Source organism: Macaca nemestrina, chromosome 18, assembly GCF_043159975.1.
Source record: "Macaca nemestrina isolate mMacNem1 chromosome 18, mMacNem.hap1, whole genome shotgun sequence".
Taxonomy (NCBI): Eukaryota; Metazoa; Chordata; class Mammalia; order Primates; family Cercopithecidae; genus Macaca; species Macaca nemestrina.
The window spans coordinates 9972391-9992580 of record NC_092142.1 but is presented as its reverse complement, the minus strand read 5'-3'; the positions used below and the strand labels follow the sequence as shown (position 1 = coordinate 9992580).

The window sequence follows — 20190 nt, the reverse complement described above, 5'->3', positions numbered from 1 at the left end:
GCATCTATGGGGCCAGGAAGGTTCTTTCTACTGGGGCTGTAAGCAGAGTAGGAAAACGAGAAGACACAGTCAGATTAACTCTTGATGACATCATTTCAATCTCTAGATCCAGCCAACAACAATTAGTGTCATTGTTATTAATATGTCACTATATTTTGAGTCCAGATCTCAGACTGTTCGGTTACAGAAGCCAATGAATTCAAGTTCTCTCTCTTTGCTTACACTGTTTTGAGTGAGGTTCCTATCACTTGCAATGAAAGAATGCTGAGTAATTTCTAGCTAAAATACAGTGGTAAAGGACACAGTTGGTGGCATGAACTAAGTAACGCAGGACTTAGTAATTGTGTCTGAGAACACTGGCAAACACAGGCAACCCTTGCAAGGGCAAATAAAATTTTAACTAGGCAGCCTTACCCTGACCCTCTTTTGCCACAAGCTAGGCTCTATTCATTTTATAGTTAAGGTGCAAATGCCCTAGTTCCTGATTGGACATGCACAATATTGAAGAAGGAAAGAAAGAAGAGATGAAGAAATGACAGCCTTCAGGGAGCAATATCATTTAAAATTTAAAGTTGCTGAGTGTTGACTGCACAGTTTGTTAAGAGGGTATGCAAATTATATACGAACTGTATGCATATTTAAATTGCAAATCCCTTGTGACCTTCCTACACTGTGTTCTACACACCTGGTATGAGGCCCCAGGGGGAAACCCTGGTGGGAATTTTCACTCAACAGGTATTTATTTAATAAGCTCCTGCTCTGCCTCTCTGAAAGGTGTACAGCCTACAAGACTTGGTCTCTGCCCTCGAGGAGTTGGCAAGTGAGCCAGGGAGAAGGGAGGAACCGCAAGACACAATTAATGCATAATAGAAGACAAGATGTAATTAAGTGCTAAATACTGGGCTGCAAACTGGAAGCAATTGGGTGAAGTTGCAAGGAGGCCAATTTCAGCTCAATGCAAGGCAGAACTTTCCGGTGGATGAACCTGTCACTCAAGGGTAGTACAAACCCAGTTTCCATCTTACCAGAGCTTGATACAGATTTGGAATAATAAGAATAATGATAGTAATCATGGAGCTGGGAATCATACCAAATGGGTTTCAGTACTGGCTCTGTCAACTAACCACGTGACTATGGCCAAATGCCTTTATTTCTTCATCTATAAAGTGGGTCTAAATAACTCCCACCTTGCAGCATCATGAGCTTTGGAAATCCTGCAGGTAAGGTTTGTGAAAGACCCAAACTCATAACAAAAGCAGCAAAATGTCAAAAGGTAAGAGTCAGGTGGACAGGGTGTGGTGGCTTATGCCTGTACTCCAAGCACTTTGGGAGACCGAGGCAGTCGGATCACTTGAGGTCAGAGTTTGAGACCAGCCTGGCCAACCTGGAAAACCCTGTCTCCACTAAAAATACAAAAATTACCTGGGCATGGTGGAGTGTGCCTGTAAACCCAGCTACTCGAGTGGCTGAGGCAGGAGAATTACTTGAACCTGGGAGGCAGAGGTTGTAAGGAGCTGAGCTGGTGCCACTGCACTCCAGCCAGGGCAACAGAGTAAGACTCCATCTCAAAAAAAGGAGTCAGGTAGAACAGAGTTCACAGTCCTAGGTCTGCCATTTACAAGCTATTTATGTGGCCTTGGGTGAGTCATTGAACCTCTCTGAACATCAAAAAATAATAATCATTATTATTATTATTGTTATTAGTGTTGTTATTATGTCACTATAAATCTAATAAAGATGCTTCAAAGATTGCTAAGCACCCTTAGCACAGTATCTGGCGCAGAGTCATTAAAAAAATAATGACATGTATGTATTTACACAAACAGGCAAGCACATATTTTTACACATTTGTATTGTAATCAGGACTAGCCTTCCGTCTTCTCTAGAAGCCTTCCCAACAGCAAGTGGGTGATCCCAGTGCCTGCCGATGAGTGAGCTCTTTGAAAATGGAAACCAATCAAAAAGCACACTTACAACTGCGCCCCAGAATCATCTCTCTAGCGCTCGCACAATGAATATTCATCTTTTTTTGAGACAAAGTCTCACTCTGTTGCCCAGCCTGGAGTACAGTGGTGTGATCTCAGCTCACTGCAACCTCAGCCTACTGGTTTCAAGCAATTCTCCTGCCTCAGTCTCCAGAGTAGCTGGGAATACAGGCACGCACCACCACACCTGGCTAATTTTTGTATTTTTAGTAGAGATGAGGTTTTGCCATGTTGGCTAGACTGGTCTCAAATTCCTGACCTCAGGTGATCCGTCTGCCTCGGCCTCCCAAAGTGCTGGGATTATAGGTGTGAGCCACCATGCCCAGCCTCCTTTCTCAAATTCATGTTTGTTTGTTTGTTTGTTTTAGAAAAGCAGTACACACTAATAGAAGAGTATTTGATAAATTTCATATATAAATAAATATGTAACTGCGGATTACCCACAATTTCTCTACTCACGTAGGGGTAAAGACCACTTCCCAGACTTGTGGAGACAAACATACCACAGGAAACTTTGTGAGCTAAACAACTTCCCAGGTATGACCACAAAATATATTCTGACAACATATGGGCTAGAGGGCAAATGTCAAATCAGACACTGAGTTGTTGTTCAAGAAGTGCCTGGGAAAATGCCAATAAATACTGCCAGTGACTCACCAGAATGACTAAAATGAAAATAAAACTGACAACATCAAGTGTTGTCAAAGATGTGGAGGAACAGGAACTCTTGCAGTGCTGGTGGGACTCTCCATTAGTACAGTCACTTTGGAAAACCAGCAATATAATCATTAACACTAAACACCTGCCCATCCTATGACTGAGGAATGTCACTCCTACGTACATGGCTGTTTTGTACTGAATTGTGTCCCACCCAAAATTTATATGTTCAAGTCCTATTAGTAGGGTATTTAAAGAGGTGATCAAAGATTAATGAGATTATTGGAGTGAGCCCTAATCCCATATGACTGGTGTTCCTATAAGTAGAGGAAATCAGGACACAGACATCTACAGAGGGGGAAAATTATGTGAAGGCACAGGGCCATTTATAAGCTAAAGAGAGAGACCGCAGAAGAAACCCAACCTACCAACACCTTAATCTTGGACTTCTAGCCTCCACAACTGTAAGAAAACAAATTTCTGTTTTTGAAGGCACCCAATCTGTGGTTCTTTGTTATGGTAGTCCTAGAAACTAGCACAGTGGCCAAGAGAAAGAAGTGCTCCTGTTCACTGAAAGACTTGTGATGTGTTCATATGATAGTATATGATGTAGCAATAAAGAAAGAACAAACTGGATACAGGCAACCATATGGGTGAATCTCACAGGCATTGTTGAGTAAAAGAAGCCAGACACAAAAGAGTACATATTGTTTGGTTCCATTTATGTGGATGTTTAGGCAAAACTAACATATAGTGCTAGAAGTCAGAACAGTGGTTGCCTCTGGGAGGTTATTAACTAGAAAGAAGTAGAAGAGAGCAAGCTAGAAATGTTCTATATCTTGATCTGGGGTTTGGCTACACATTGTAGACGTGTAAAATCAATCAAGCTGTAATGGTTGCAGAGTCTCTGTGTGGGATGATAAAAAATTTGGAAGTAGTAGTAATAGTTGTACAAAACTGTGACTGCAGTTCATGCCACTGAATATTATACTTAAAAATGGTTCAAATGGGCTGGGGGCAGTGGCTCATGCCTCTAATCCCAGCACTTTGGGAGGCTGAGGCCAGTAGATCGCTTGAACTCAGGAGTTTGAGACCAGCCCAGGCAACATGGCAAAACCTCGTCTCTACAAAAGATACGAAAATTACCCAGACATGGTGAAGCATGCCTGTGGTCCCAGCTGCTTGGGAGGCTAAGGTGGAAGGATCACCTGAGCCTGGGAGGCAGAGGTTGCAGTGAGCCAAGATTGCACCGCTGCACTCCAGCCTGGTTGACAGAGTGAGACCCTGTCACTCACACACACACACACACACACACACACACACACACAAAGGTTCAAATGGCAAATTTGAGGTTGTATATCTATTACCACAATAAAAAATGTTCAAAATAAAAAAAAAGCAACAAAGGCATATGCTTCAGATGTGTGCCCTCTCCTGTATGTTATGCCTCTGGATACAAATAGAAAAAGAAAACTGTCAGAGAATATTTTACAATATGTACATGATACAGCTGTGATGTGTGCTTTTCTCCAGGAAATCTCATCCTCAAAGTGAGGTTGTGACTTTCAAAGCAGGGAGGTTTGACTGACTTCCCTCTAGATTCCCCTTCTCCAAGATGTTTTATTTTATCATTTTTATCTTTTTTAAAAAAAAATTTCAGTGAATCATCTTCCCTGATGGCCAAAGTGAAGGTTATGGAGGCCTCATATGAATGAGAATGTCACTGGGTGGACTCAAGGAACAATGTAAAGATCTGATTTAAAGACCTCCCTTTCTAACTCAAAACGCTTTACTCCAAAACTCATTTTTGGTTGGTTGGTTGGAGAAGCTGTTTATGAAAAGGGCATAATTAACATGGCAGGTGCCTTTTGTTACAAGCAAATAACAACAGCGGAAAAACAGACATATAATTAGTTGGGCTTTTTTGGTGCTTGAGTGTTACTGCTGCTGATATTAAGTAAAGAATGTGACACCCGATCGTGCTGTGAGTGCGGGGTTGATTCACTTTCAGCTGGTGGAGATCTGGGCTTTGGGGGGATGTGGAAAGTGGACTTGATTTTTTTTTAATAGAATAAAAAAGATTAAGTCCTGAAAAACACATGAGTGAGTGGTTGCAATTTTTTCTGAAGTCTTCCATTGTGGAAGTCTTCCCAAGACCACTTTCCTCTGTGTTCTACTCATTGTCACTTGCATAAGCAAAAGTATAAATCCTTTATAAAGACTCTCTATTATAAAGACACATGTATATATATGTTCATTGCAGCTGTTCACAATAGCAAAGACATGGACTCAACCTAAATGTCCATCAGCAATATAACGGATAAAGAAAACGTGGCACTTATACACCATGGAACACTATGCGGTCATGAAAGAGAATGAGATCATGTCCTTTGCAGAGACCAGGATGGAGCTGAAGACCATTATCCTTAGTAAACTAATACAGAAACAAAAATTCAAATACCACATCTTCTCGCTTATAACTGGGAGCTAAATGAAGAGAGTACATGGACACAGATAGGGGAACAACACACACTGGGGCCTATTAGAGGGCAGAGAGTGGGAGGAGGCAGAGGATCAGGAAAAGTAACTAATGGGTACTAGGCTTAATACCTGGGTGATGAAATAATCTTTACAACAAACCCCAATGACACAAGTTTACCTATGTAATAAATCTTCACATGTGCCCGTGAACTTAAAAGTTAAAAAAAAGATTTCACTAAAAAAAAAAAGTTTGATGTTCTCTTCCACAAACTCTCATTGTTGTAACCTATTCCTGTTAATCAAATAAACTAGGGAGAAGACAAAGCCCATATCTCTCTTGCCTACCCCATCAAAGCAAAACAGAGAGCAACAGGGAGGAGGGGCATTTCTCAGCCCCACAGTTAATCCAGAAGCTCCTAGCCCAGGTCCACCTCTGCATGGGATGCCAAGTGGAGGGGGATGTGGGTACTACTCTCTGACCCTCTGCCTGTGATGTTCTGCCTGCACCCAAAGACGGTGCTAGTATTTCCTGAGCTCTTTGCTCAAAATCCACAGAGCATGTATTCAAAATCAAGTCTTCTGTATCATCTAGGTGTGTTTTTACCTGCAAGTGGCACATGGTACTTTACACAGATAAGGGTCTATTTTTCTTACGTAACAATATGTCTAGAGGTAAAGAGCTGCTGTGCTCATTCAGAAGCTTGGTGATGTCAGGGGGGGTGCCTGTGTGTTTTTCTGAATCTTTCCTTCATGATTGTTATCTCGTGTTCTCAATTAGCTACTCAGGATCTAAGCGTGATGTTCATGTTCAAGGCAGAACAAAGGGAGGGAAGGGTGGTGCCGGCTTAATCTTGTCCTTTTTTCAATCAAGAAAGCAATCTTCAATGCAAAGAGGCTGGAAAATAAATATTTGGCTTTCCAGGCACTGTAGTGGAAAGAAGCCAGGGCGTGGGGTGGGAATAGTTACGGAGTGTCCACTCGGCTAGCTAACCTCCAGGCCGTCTTTGACACAACCTTCCACATGAGTGAAATCTTACTATCCATGTGAATATGGTGAGCATGAAGGCTGGAGTTCTTGAGTTTCAGAATGTCAGAGCTTCCAAGGTGGCTGGATTTGTATGTCTGTATTGTCATTTCTTCTTCTGGGTTCTCTCAGAAGTGGATGCCAAGACGGAAATTGACATGCAAGAGATTTATTGGGGGAAATGCCTATGAAGGATAAAGGAGAAGTGAAGAGGAGCAGGTGGGGAGAGCCTTTAGACCATGATGCAGGTCTGACACCTGGGAAAGGAGAAAAGGAAGGAGGATGTGGTAGGGAGATGCTCAGGCTGCCTGAGGAGCGTCCAAGCATGCATTGTCTACTAGAAGAATCTTCATCAGGCAGGATGGGATGGCACTGGCACCCTCACCCTACTTAGTTACTGGCTCAGTGCAGCCAGGAGAATATGGCCTCATAATAAACGCTGTAGTGGATTTAACCATGCAGCAGCTAGAGATGATCAGCCAATCACCCTAATTACAGCAGGTTTCCTCAAAGGGATATATAAGCAAGGGACCTCCGTGGCTGCAATTTTAGTCCCCCTCCTATACCTTCACTTACCTCATCCTTTATGATACCAAAACTATGTGAAATCCTGAGTCTCTGGAAGTTCTGTGTAGGAGGGCTTCAGTTGGTCATCTTACTGCAAAGAGGTGGGGCATTGTTTTGAAGCTGCATTTGCATAGCAGTCATGGCTGCTATTTTACATGGGGTGCATGGTCTCTCCACATGGCTTAGGGTGGACACTAAAACCACCCCATGTTTTCTGGTGAATTGTGTTTCCCAAAAAGATAATATTGCAGTCTTGATCCCCAATATTTGCAAATATGACCTTATTTAGAAATAGGGTCTTTGCAGAAGTAATCAAGAAGAAAGCCTACTCGTCCTAACCCAGTGACTGGTATCCTTATAAGAAGAAGACATTTGGATGCAGAGACACACTGGAGAATGTCCTGGGATGACACAGGCAAAGATTAAAGTGAAGCATCTACAAGCGAAGGAATACGAAGAATTGTTAGGGGTCACCAAAATCTAACAGAGAGGCATGGAACAGATTCTCTCTCAGTGCCTCTAGAAGGACCAATCCTGCCAACACCTAGATTTTAGACTTATAATCTCCAGAACTGTGAGAGAATCGATTTCTGTTGTTGTAAGCCACTCAGTTTGTAGTAATGGTATCCCTAGGAAACACACATCTCTGTGGATGCTGGCCTTGTCCTGGGCTCTTCCACATGCCTCATAGCCATATGCCAGGCCATCAACTCAAACATGGTGGCCAGGATTCTCCTAGTCTTGCAAACTGTGGCTGCAGGTCAGAGAATCTCTCCTGCCTTTGGGGTATACGGAATAAAATTATCATGCCTGGGCATTATCAGGTCTCATTTGACTGGCTTCTACTTGGGGTCTTTCTGTATAGTGTGATATTACAGGAACCCTCTGGACTTAGGACCCCAATTGTTCGTGATGAGTCAGGCTTTGGGTTGAAAGCCCAGGCTTTGGGGTCAGGTGATCTGACTGTGAATTCTGTCTTCAGCTGTCAGTGGTTAGAGCAGCTTGGGGAGTGTATTAGTCCACCTGGGCTGCCATAACGAAATACTATAAACTGGGTAGCTTAAACAATAGAAATCCGTTTTCTCATAATTTTAGAAACTGAGAAGTCCAAAATCAAAGCACTGGCTGATTGAGTTCCTGGTGAGGGCTCTTTTTCTGTCTTGCAGACGTTCACCTTCTCACTTTGTCCTCATACGGTATAGAGAGAGAAAGTGCCCTGGCGTCTCTTCCTTTTCTTATAAGGGCATCAGTCCTATCAGATCAGAACCTTACCCCTCTGACCTCGTTTAACCTTTATCACCTCCTTGCAGGTCCTGTCTCCAAATACAATCCCATGAGGGGTTAGGGCTTCAACACAGGAATCGGGGAGGGAAGGGACAGGGAATTCAGTCCATAACAGGCAGGAACACAACTTCTCAGGGCCTTAGCTTTTCTTGTAAAATGAGGTTGATAATACTTCCTTAAAGGGTTCTGGGAAGGATTCAGTGAAGTCCCTCCTTCATTGTGAAGGACAATTTTATGGCAAATTTTTACCATTATTGTCATTATTATTTAAAAAACAATAATGAGGGCCAGGCATGGTGGCTCATGCCTGTAATCCCAGCACTTTGAGAGGCCAAGGTGGGTGAATCACAAGGTCAGGAGATCGAGACCATCCTGGCCAACATGGTGAAACCCCGTCCCTACTAAAAATACAAAACAATTAACTGTGCATGGTGGTGTGTGCCTGTAGTTCCAGCTATTTGGGAGGATGAAGCAGGAGAATTGCTTGATCCCAGGAGACGGATGTTGCACTGAGCTGAGATCCCGCCACTGCACTCCAGCCTGGCGACAGAGCCGAGACTCCTTCTCAAAAAAACAAAACAAAACAAAAAAACCAATAATGAGGATAATGACGATTCTGTGGTTCGGGAGAGTGCCTTCTTTGAATACTCCTTACTCTGCCCTCTTTTAATTATTTATTTTCTAAAAATCCCATTCTTGGCCAGGTGTGGTGGATTATCTGAGATCAGGAGTTCGAGACCAACCTGGCCAACATGGTAAAACCCCATCTCTACTAAAAATACAAAAAAAAAAAAAATTAGCCAGGCATGGTGGTGGGCACCTGTAATCCCAGCTACTTGGGAGGCTGAGGCAGGAGAATCTCTTGAACCCAGGAGGCAGAGGTTGCAGTGAGCCAAGATTGTGCCACTGCACTCCAGCCTGGGCTGTAACAAGAGTGAAACTCCATCTCAAAAAAACAAACAAAAAAATCCCATTCTTGACTCCAGTTTCTGGAATTCCCAGTTGGGAAATTAAGTACAGTTTAGGGTATCAGTAAAGCAGAGCCCCAGAGATACTGAGCTTAAAAGAGAATGAATAAGAACATCTGAAAGGAGAAAGCAAGAGCAAGCAAACAAGAGAACAAATGTATTTCGGCACAACTATATAAATGTGTGTATTTTGAAAAACAAAATTATATGCCACTGCTTACTGTTATTTTGTTCTAAATTGCATATGGCAGCAGTGTGATTGATATTTTCAGGGTGCTGGGCCTCTAAATGCTCCAACTGTACCTTATTGATTTTATCTTGTTATATAACCCTAGATGCACCAATGCACCTCCCACCAGGAAAGAGGATAGCATGTGGAAAGGAACTTTGGTAGAAGAAAGGATGCAAAGTCAAGTTGCAAATGGCAGGCCAGTGTGGCTAGACTAGTGGGAGGCAGAAGGAGAATGTTTTAAGATAACTATGATGTGATCGGGCATTTTAAATGATCCCTCTGGCCTCTGGGAGCCATATGGAGAAAAGATTGAAAGGAGTGAGCATGGACCTGGGACAGCAGGGGCAGCATCCCAGATGAGAGGTAGTGATGGAAATCACTACTGATACTTATCTGATTTAATAATAGCAATAAAGTCTAGTCCCACCTCTAATTTATGCCCCACAAACAGACCATGGTGTGTACTGCCTCTGCTCGGAACAAAGCCTAGAGCTGCCTCATCGTGCAGATTCCAGCCCAGGACAAGCAGAGAACAGTAAATGTCAGAATCAGACAATTTGCAAAGACGTTAAATCCCCAGCCCCAGACATAGCAGCAGGTCTGTATGCTAGAGGACAGAAGCATAATTTTCCATAACCCAGAGCGGACGTGAAATGTGAAGGCAAATCCCAATGCAGGTATTTGGCGACTGAGAACAGAGACTTGGAAGAAAGAAGGGAAGCAGGAGTGACTGAGGAGCTGTTCTTTGGTCATTGTTCCTTCGTCCTCTCATTTAATCCTCCCAGCCACCCTGCAAGGGAGAGTTTACTCTCCCCATTTCCTAGGTGAGCAAACTGAGGCATAGAGGGTCTGAATGTCTTTTTGATTTATAGACAGGGTCTTGCTCTATTGCCCAGGCTGGAGTACAGTGGCACCATCCTAGCTCACTGAAGCCTGGAACCCCTGGGCTCAAGCAATTCTCCCACCTCAGCCTCCTGAGTAGCTGGGACTACAGATGTGAGTCACCATGCTCCACGAAGAGCCTGAATGCCCTGACCAAGTGATGGAACCATCTTGACCATGGTTTCCTTGCAACTGATTCCTGAGTTTCTGATCTTAGCCACAGTGCTAGATAATCACTCTCCCCAGGGTTGCAGCGACCTCAAAAGAAGGGCCCTAATCTCATGACTGAAACAAAGGCCTATGTGACTCCTAAGAGAAATAAGGACTAACACCTAGCCCCCACTCTCCATATGCATGTCTCCAAGCCACGTACATGAGTCATGCCATTTAATCCACCTAAGACGCTCTGACGGAGGCACGGTTGATATCAATACTCCTATTCAGTAGATGAATAAATGGTTCTGAGAGGTAAAGTTACTTGTCCAGGGAACACAGATAGTTGGGTGGATTTGAATCAACACTATTTGTTCTGTCCGGGAGAGGACAGGGCATAGGGCATAGGCAGCATGATTGAAGACATCAAGCTGCTCTTTTATTATTTTCACATTGATACTGAAGAGTAGCATAACTGCTATGGAATGTATTGTTCTTGTTTCTTTCTCTCAGCACATCCAATTTATCAAAACAAAACAAAAAAAGACCATTGACTCTTTTTTCAAAGCACAGAGGATCCAATTACTTCTAGCCACCTTCAGTGCTCATACTTTGCCCCAAGACCCCGTGATCTCTCACCTGGATTATCACAATGGCCTCCTGGTCAGCCTGTCTGCATCCATCGTTGCTCCCCACCTATCTACCCCATCCTCACTCCCCACCTATCTACCCCCTCACATGAGTGTCAGAATGGTTCTGTTAAAATGTAATCAGGTCAGAGCACTCATCTGCTCAAACCTCAGCTCACTCAAGGTAAATCCCACATCCTTCACAATGGCCCACAAAGCCTCATCTGATCTGATCAACACCTCCTATTTTCTCTTCCAGCTCATCTTCTCTCTCTAATCCTCTCTTTTACCTCTGCACTCTCTGTGGCCCTCAGGCATGCTCCTGCTGCAGGGCCTTTGCACATGCCCTTCCTTGGAATGCTCTTTCTTCAAATAACTGCAGGCTTCACCTTCACATCTCTTTCAGGCTTCTACTCAACTACCATCTCATCCAAAATTCTTCCCTGACCACCGTTTAGGATATACCCGTGTCTCTCTATCTTCCATACTCTGCTTTACTTTGCCCCTGTAACCCCTGACATAGCACATATTTATCTCTGTTTTTTGTTTGTTTGTTTGCTTTTTCAAATAACCTACCTTCCACACTGCAAAGTAAGCTCCATGAAGCGAGAGAGTGAAGTGGCTTTGTTAGGTCTTCTGCTGTATCCACAGTAGCTAGGACAATGCCTGGCACAGAGAAGGAGGGCAAGAAATCTTTATTAAATGAATGCATGAATAAATGAATGCTCAGGATAGAAAAAAAAATCAGATATGAGGACATGAGGCTTCCCCTTATCAAAGGCCCCCTATTGTAAGGGTAAAAGAAAGGAAAATGTGTTTATAGTGTACCTACTGTGTGTCAACATGGCAGTTAGGAGGGCAGCTCCAACTCAGACAGAGCTAGATCTAAATTCCTGGCTTCGCCTCTTGCTAGCTGGATGACCTAGGAAAATTACCTGTCTGCTCTAAGCTCAGCTCCCTCACCTACGCAATGTGGACACTGAGATCACCTGCCACCAAGGATGTCCTAGGTAGGAGATACAAAGTGCATTCCAAGTGCCTGACGCCTGAGAAGTGGCAATAAATATTAGCTATTCAAATTTTTATACCAGCTGACCTCCCTGAGACAGTAAAAGTGCCTCTTTCCTGAAGTACAATCAGGACTTTCAAATTTATTTTTTTTCAGATGTGAGGTAATCAGAGTGCAGAGAGGAATTCCACTAGATAGAAGAATCCAAGAACTGACCTAAATAAATATTCCTCCCTCATATCATTTTTGACCTTTGCTATTTAAACTTTGAAATGATGCAATACACGGACGCTCCACCTGAGATACTCGGACACCAATTACCTTCACATTTTAATCTCTGATTCCAGACTTTGATGGTCTGCAGGAATTCTGGAAGCTATTTTCCCGGATAAGAAAATGATCAGCATGTACGCTGTTTATAAGTAGTATTAGGGCTTGAATGGTCACAGAAAGAAGGCAGCAGGGAGCATGTTTGTTTGAGGTACAGGTATTTGGTTGGCAGAATTCTGGTCCAATAGTCCTATGAGTAAGGTCCTGAGAATTAGCACAGATCACTTACTTCTCTCTGGGATTAGCTTTTACATTTAGGCAGAGAGCCCGAGTTTGCATGTGTCACTGTGATAGAGGACATATTTCTCCTATGCTGATTCTGTTTTACTTGTTCATTAAAATCACCATCATCTGAGCAAAAAGGCAAACTGTGGAACATTCAGTATCTTGTAATCCCACTTATGTAAATTATATTGATGTGTATTTCTTTAAGCACTGGAAAGATATCTGGAAAGATGCTCTTTAAAATAGAACGTGGTTAACTGGCTATTTAGGGCTGATGGGAATTTGGATGAGTTGAGGGGTTTTTTTGTTGTTTTAATCTTCCTTGTATTATTTGAGGTTTCTAAAATTCCTGCAAATTATCTGTGTAATACAAAAGAAACAATAAAGCTGTGTTCGTTTCCAAAGGAAAAAAGTCATCATCATCATTATCATCATCATCATCATCATCATCATCATCATCATCACAAACAACATTGGACCGTGGCCAGTTACCATACTTGAATTTTCCCACATTTGTGGCAGCACTGGGGTCGGGTACCTAGTGGTGCCCACTCTAAGAAGGCCAAATGGGGACTGGGCATGATGGCTTGTGCTTGTAATCCCAGTACTTTGGGAGGCCGAGGCGGGTAGATCACAAGGTCAAGAGATCAAGACCATACTGGCCAACATGGTGAAACCCCGTCTCTGCTAAAAATACAAAAATTAGCTGGGTGTGATGGCGTGTGCCTATAGTCCCAGCTACTCAGGAGGCTGAGACAGGAGAATCACTTGAACCCCTGGAGGCGGAGGTTGCAGTGAGCCAAGATCGTGCCACTGCACTCCAGCCTGGCGACAGAGCGAGACTCCATCTCAAAAAGAAAAAAAGAAGGCCAACTGGGAAGCCAATGAGTTGGCTGTTTGGTTTCCTAATGAATGGAGGTTGCAGGTTATTTGGGCATTTGTCAATGGCATCTAAAAGTCCTAAACTGATGTGCCAGGCGGGGCAGTGTTGATGCTCATCTTTCCCACTTCTACCTGTATTTGTGGAAGTCAGCAGCTTGATGGGGGTCCAAATGCTGGGAGTCTGTTTGTTGAACAGAAGTATTCTAACCCCCTTAGCAGGGAGGCAAGTGGGCAAAAGAGAGGGCACAGAGATTTCTGGTCATTCCAAGCCATGCCAGGCTGAAACTTCCTGGTGGTGTCCAGGAAAAAGGCTGATGAATTTCCCTCATTCATTCCTTTATTAATTAGTACATGTTAGGCATCTACTGCAGGGCAGACACTAGATCAAGGCTTGGATGTGATCCAGAAAAAACACCTGTCCTCATGGATCCCACAGTCTAGAGGGGAAGCCGGGCAGTAAACGTAGAGTAAGGCTTTACAAAACTAACCTTAGATAGGCTGTGCTGAGTAGAATATAAATCAGATGCTGAGACAGTCCAAATCAAGAGTCAGTAAATCCTAATAATGATTTATTTTTTTACATTTTAAAAGGGTTGTAAACAAACAGAATCATATGTAATAGGGACTTTCGGTGCCTCATAAAGCCTAAAATATTTACTCTGGCCCTTTGCAGAAAGCTTGCTGATGCTTGGAAAAATCAAAAAGGACATAGGGAGAGGACATGTAAAGGCAGAGAGGTCAGAGGAGCCTCTCTGAAGATGCAACACAAGCTGAAACCTGACCAAGCAGGACCCAGTCATGAGAATAGCCCGTGTGGTCCAGAAAGTGAGTCATCAAGTGCAAAAGTCCTGAGGCAGGGAGGAGGCAAGTGTGGTTGGAGCATTATAGTAAAAGAGATGGTTGGTGTAAGGTGCAGGGAACCAGGGGAGCAACCAGGGGCCAGAGCATGCAGGCTGGGGCGAGTAGCGATAGGAAGCAGTGAGCTCTGAACTCTGGAGATGTCTGCCTGTGTGTCTGTCTCTCCATCTGTAGCCATCTATCTAAACATATCTCTCACTGCAGTGACACAATATTTAGATAGATGATAGATAAATTGATTTACTTTTTGCTGTTGTTGTTTTTGACTCAGAGTCTTTCTCTGTCGCTGGCTGGAGTGCAGTGGTGCGATCTTGGCTCACTGCAACCTCTGCCTCCCAGGTTGAAGTGATTCTCGTGCCTCAGCCTCCCAAGTAACTGGAATTATAGGTACGTGCCACACACCCAGCTAATTCTTTGTATTTTTAGTAGAGACAGGGTTTCACCATGTTGGTCAGGCTGGTCCCAAACTCCTGACCTCAAGTGATCTGCCTGCCTCAGCCTCCCAAAGTGCTGGGATTACAGGCATGAGCCACCGCACCTGGCCTGATTTACTTTTAATTTTGAAATAATTATAGATTCACAGCAAGTCACAAAATAGTACATAGAGTCCCACCAGCCCTTCACTCATTTTCCCCAATGGTGACAAGGTATAACTTATAGAAGTGGAAAATTGACGTTGGCGTGATACTATTAACTAGACTACAGAGCTTGAGTTCATTTATATTTGTAATCACCCTGGCCACTCCATGGAGAACGGATTCATGGCAGGCTTGAACTGCAGATACAGGGTGTAGCAGGGTACTGCAATTATCCAAGCAAAAAAGAAAAATGAATATGAAGAAAAATAGACACATCTCAGTTTTCTGGGCAGTTCATTTCCACTTTGTTTCAGTATCTGGCCTCCTTATGGGCATCAACAGTTTCATGGGACAGTGAAGATGAAATAAAGTGACGTATATAACTATCTAGCACCGTGTCCCAGACCCTGGTGCAGTGTATTCCATAAACATGAATCCTCTGCACGTCCTCCCCCTCCATTCTCAATGGGGATGGAAGGTTAATGAGTAAACAGCCTTGCTATGGTAATGTGGGAAAACGGACTGAGTGAAATACTGCAGGCCTTGGGGCTCGAGTCTGCCCAACACAACATTTCTCATGTCATAAGGGCTCAATAATGTTATCCGATTTGTGTTTGAACAAAACAGCCCAGGCGTACACACCGAACACCAGCAGAGTGTGTAAGCGGATGGACTCTTGAGCCAGACTGCCTAAGTCCAAATCCTGGCGTTCATAGCTGTGTGGTCTTGGGAAGGTTTCTGCATCTCTGTGAAGGACATTTACGCCTAACTCAGGCAACTGCTATCCTGTCTCTCCCTTCCCCTGTTTCTCTTCCCTGCAGTGTAACTGAAATGTTTCAGTTTCTTCTTCTGTAAAATGGGATGCTAATAATGACATCTCTTTCAGTGGATTATCAATGGTATTAAATGAATGGATACATATAAAATACACAGAAAAAATGCCTAGCCTATACGGTTAATAAATACTCCAAAAATGTTCCTTTTGTTGTTCCTTCTTCCCCACTGGAGAACGACCTCTCCAAATTGAGCCAATTGAGGGCTACTGGGGAAAATATTGTGCAAAATATGTGACACATTCTGTGTTTACGGTAATGATTCTTTCCGTGAAATGCATTGGGAGTTGCCAGAATTAGACTCATCATTCAGTAAATCATGATAATGGGAGATTACCTTTCCAGTGGCCCATGATTTGAGGAGATATGCACAACCTCCAAGAATTTCTGATAAGCCAGAAAAATGTGATCATGGGTCCTGAGAACAGAAGGAGGGAATATCTCCTGCCCCTTCCCAAGTTTCCTGGGACCCCTCTAGCGCATGGGTCAAACTATGACTCAAATGCTAATCCCTGTTTTCACTTCTACTCCTAATAATGGATTGAGGAGGTTGCAGGTGGTGGCTCCTAGAGAAAACAAACATTTTTTAAGTTCCCTAGTAATTGTGGCAATCAGCTTGTTTGGGAACATGTGAAAATGCATGTAAAACACCCTACAAAATATTCGGCACACAATATGGGCTCAATAATGTTAGCTGCTTTATGATTTCATGAAATAGCCTCGGGATACATAAAGGACACTAGTGGAGTGCTTAAAAGAGTGGACTCTTGGGCCAGGCCCCCTGAATTCAAAGGCTAGCATTAATAGCTGTGTGGTTTTGGGAAGGTTTTTTTTTAACCTCTACAAACCTTTAATATGAGGGTAATAATAGTACCTATCTCGTAGAGCTATTGTATAGTTTAAAAGAATTAGTATGTGTAAAAATGTATACAAACAGTAACTAGCAAGTGACACAGGGAAAATTCTGTGTTAGCCCTAATGATCCCTTCCATGAAATGCACTGGGAGTTGCCAGAATTAGATTCAGGATTCTGGCCGGGCTTGGTGGCTCATGCCTGCAATCTCAGCACTTTGGGAGGCTGGAGCAGGCGGACCACTTGAGGTCGTGAGTTCAAGACCAGCCTGGCCAACATGGTACAACCCCATCTCTACCAAAAATATTAAAAAAAAAAAAATAGCCGGGTGTGGTGGCACGCAACTGTAATCCCAGCTACTCAGGAGGCTGAGGCAAGAGAATCTCTTGAACCCGAGAGGCAGAGGTTGCAGTGAGCCGAGACTGCACCACTGCACTCCAGCCTGGGTGACAGAGTGAGACTACATCTCAATAAATAATTAATTACAAAATAATTAAGTAAATCATGATAACTTGAGATTACCTTTGCAGTGGCCCATCATTTGAGGAAATATGCACAACCTCCAAGAATTTGTGAGAAGCACAAATATAATTTTATTTTCATTTGCTCTGAGCAAGTCATATAAGAAAGTCCTGTGAGATCTTTGGAAGATTACAGAAGCTGTTAAGATTCTGAAACTAGCTTAAGAAAAACAAAATCACAGAAGATGCTGAATGGTAGCAAGGTTGAGACACAAATGTGGTTTGGTTTTCATTACAGCTTCTGTAGGAATTAATCAGCTTGATACCAAGTGGCAATGTTGCTTTTTTACCAAAACACATTATTTTAGCACAGTCTAAGTGAGCAGATAAGACCAGATGTATGTGTGCATGTGCACACACACACACTACACACACACACACACACACACACACACTCGCTCACCCTCCTCAGCTCAAAGTCTAGTCAATTAACCCAAATGGGCGTCCAGAAAAAAAAAAAAAAAAAAAAGCGGGTCTCTAGGTTGGCAAGAGTCCATGAGAAAAAACTCCGGAAGACATTAGTCTTAGCCTCAGCCTTGTTTGCAGCAAACAGGTCCTCAAGGTATAAAGTGAGAGGACACAAGACAGGTACACCTGGAACACCTTCCCCAGTCTTCAGCCAACTTTGAGAGAACTGGATGAAATCCAAAAGACTTGGGTATAAATTGCAGACCTGTTCCTCCCAGCACTGTGACCCTGGGTAGATTCACTAAGCCTAAGACTCCAAAACTGTAGAACAGGCTTCCCTTAGAATTTTAAGAATGAGGTGATCTGGTGTACAACACTTCTTAGTAAGGTGCCCGCACCTGGTAACTGAATAGCCCACATGGGCGGGCAGTCACTTTTCCGTTGTGACTTGTTCTCTTCCATCCGAGCTTAACAGCTCAGATTTGCCACTTGCTGCTAGATTCCAGACTATTTTAGCTTCCTCTTGGTTATGCCTTGGCCTCTGCATCCCAGCTCAGATGATTGTGTCTCCTGGATAAGACCCCGGGAAACTTCCCATGGCTGCCAGCTCCCTCTAGCATGCAAGTCTTGTTTCAAACTGGCCTTCTGGCCACAACCCACAGCCCTCTGATGTCCGAAAGGTTCAGTTAGAAAGTCTTCCCTCTTTGGAGTAAGCGTTGCCCTTTCTCCCCATGCATATGCTCCTAGGAAGCCATGAATTCTCATTCCTGTTGCAAGTGCGTTTATCAGATACCTTTTGCTGCAATGCAGTAAAGATTGAAGAGGGCTATGGGTAATGGACTTGGGTATATTCATTTTATGCATTTGCTATAACAAATTACTACAAACTGAGTGGCTTAAAACAACAGAAATACAATCTTTCACAATTCAGGTGGCCAGAAATGCAAAACCACCCTCACGGGGCTGAGCAGGGCCACTCCCTCCAGAGGCTCCAAGGGAGAGCCTTTCTTGCCTCTCCCAGCTTCTTGAGGCACTGGCATTCCTTGGCTTGTGGCTGCATCAATCAAATCTTCAATATCATTGTCTTCAGATCTCTCTCCATTGCCTCCTTCTCTCCTGTGTGTCTGTGTTAGCTCCCATTGGCTCTCTCTTTTAAGGACACTTGTGATTATATTTAGGACAAAACATCCTGTAATCTCCCTGTCACAAGATCCCTACCTTAATCGCCTCTGCAAAGACCCTTTTCCCAAATAAAGTCACATTTACAGGATCCAGGGATTAGGATCTGATATTTTAGGGGGCCATTATTCAGCCCCCTAAGGTGGGTTCAATGAAGCAACAAGTGAGATGGGAAGTCATGTCTGTCGAATACCTGCTGTGTGCTAGATCCCTTCCTCAAAACAAGTTTGTGTGCTAAATATCATAATTTCCATCCTATGGATGGTGATAATGTTTTTAAAAAATAAAAGAGGCGGAGAACAGCAGCCACGTTTGTTTTTGTTTTTGATTGTAGATTAAATGGTAATTAATCAGCCCAACACGGAGCACAGGCTGTTTTTTAACTGCATCACCTATACCCTCGTCCTGCAACTGTCTAACACCTTCCTGTCTTTCAAAACCTCAGCTCAGTGCCAATATCCGTGGGATGCTTTCCTGCACCCCAGGCTAGGCAATGACCTTTCTTTGGGGGCCCTGGCTTATTCTGTGCTCTCTGATCACTGTGTTGCTTCCTCTCTGTCCCAAAAGACCACATAGCTTCTCTAAGGTCAGGGAACCTATCTCGACTTTGCGTCCCCCACAACTTGCACGGGTAAAGCACGGTAGTTAATAAGTATGGAATGAATACAGTGATGAGATTGAGACTCAGAAAAGTTTATATTATTGTATTTATTTATGTATTTATTGAGATGGAGTCTTGCTCTGTCGCCAGACTGGAGTGCAGTGGCCCAATCCCCACTCAATGCAACCTCCACATCCCGGGTTCCAGCCATTCTCCTGCCTCAGCCTCCCGAGTAGCTGGGATTACAGGCACCTGCCACCATTCCCAGCTAATTTTTGTATTTTTAGTAGAGATGGGGTTTCACCATGTTGGCCGGGATAGTCTTGATCTCTTGACCTCGTGATCCACCCACCTCAGCCGCCCAAAGTACTAGGATTAGAGGCATGAGCCACTGCGCCTAGCCAGAAAAGTTTATATTATTTTTCAAAGGTCATGCTAGCAGAGTTTTTCTTCTTATAATAAATCAGTTCATTCGCCTTTTAGAAAATTAGAACAGTGCAGATAAAGTCCCTTTGACTTCCACCTCAAATAGCATTATGAATGTCATTCCTGTTCTTCCAGACCTCTTTTTATTACTTTACATGCACATAAATGTATCCATAAAATACATGGCATTTGCTGTGATGTTTTTTACAGAAATAGTATCCTTTTAAATGGATTTCTCAACAACTCATATTTTTTATTCAACAATATGTGTCTTTGAGATCCACCTCTCCAACTGACGTCAGTTCATTCCTTTGAGGGCTTTGTTTTACTCCATCATGTAAATAAACTATATCCTATTTATTCTTTCCCCTATTGATACACTCTCAGGTTGATTTTAATCGTCTTTCATTACAAAAGGCAGTTTTGCAGTGAAAATTTCCATGCACGACCCATACTGCATGCAGATAAGTGCTTCTCCTGAGTAGATACTTAGAAGTACCGAGGGGATTTGAACCCAGGCCTTCCTGATTGAAAAGTCTTTCTATAATGTCAAGCTTCTGCTTGTTATTCTAGCCAAAAATCAGAGTTGAGAGTCCTGGAAGGGTCAAGCAGGACTGGGTTTGTT

The 20190-nt window shown here is 43.3% G+C and overlaps 1 long non-coding RNA gene across 1 annotated transcript in view; it reads right to left on the bottom strand.

Annotated features, from left to right (window-relative positions):
* Window positions 1-10985, bottom strand: part of LOC139359828 (uncharacterized) — a 37146-nt gene extending 26161 nt beyond the window's left edge. The window contains exon 1 of the long non-coding RNA XR_011616302.1: window positions 10873-10985. This is a non-coding gene — a long non-coding RNA (uncharacterized lncRNA). The remainder of the gene's footprint in view (window positions 1-10872) is intronic.
* Between the last annotated feature and the right edge of the window lie 9205 nt (window positions 10986-20190).